Source organism: Myotis davidii, unplaced genomic scaffold, assembly GCF_000327345.1.
Source record: "Myotis davidii unplaced genomic scaffold, ASM32734v1 scaffold520, whole genome shotgun sequence".
Taxonomy (NCBI): domain Eukaryota; kingdom Metazoa; phylum Chordata; class Mammalia; order Chiroptera; family Vespertilionidae; genus Myotis; species Myotis davidii.
This window is the reverse complement of record NW_006292908.1, coordinates 2,741,519-2,741,823: the sequence shown is the minus strand read 5'-3', so window position 1 is coordinate 2,741,823 and position 305 is coordinate 2,741,519. Positions and strand designations below refer to the sequence as shown.

The following is a 305-nucleotide window of genomic DNA, read 5'->3' as shown; positions in this document are numbered from 1 at the left end:
GCAGCACGCTGGGGTGTGTGTGTTTGGCGGGGGGGGCACGAATCCAGACGGCAGCAGCGAGCTGGTGTGTACGTATGTGTGGAGAGGGGGTGCTGGGGGGTGGTGATGTGAAGAACAGAGAGAAGCTGAGTGGAGTCCTCAGGGAGACCCCCTTGAAATCAACCCAGGAGGCAAGAGCTCTGGCCTGAGGCCCGTCCTGCCTGCCCTCAGCTGGGACCTCAGTGGCCCATGTCGGCCCTAAACCTGGAGTCCCCTGACGGGTTCCCACACAGGACGCCTGTTGGGCCAGGATCTGCGTTTCCTCT

General features: G+C 63.0%; 1 long non-coding RNA gene across 1 annotated transcript in view; it reads left to right on the top strand.

Moving 5' to 3' along the window:
- The window catches only part of LOC107183508, a 63,163-nt gene that overhangs the window by 48,307 nt on the left and 14,551 nt on the right, over positions 1 to 305 (top strand). The window lies entirely within an intron of this gene.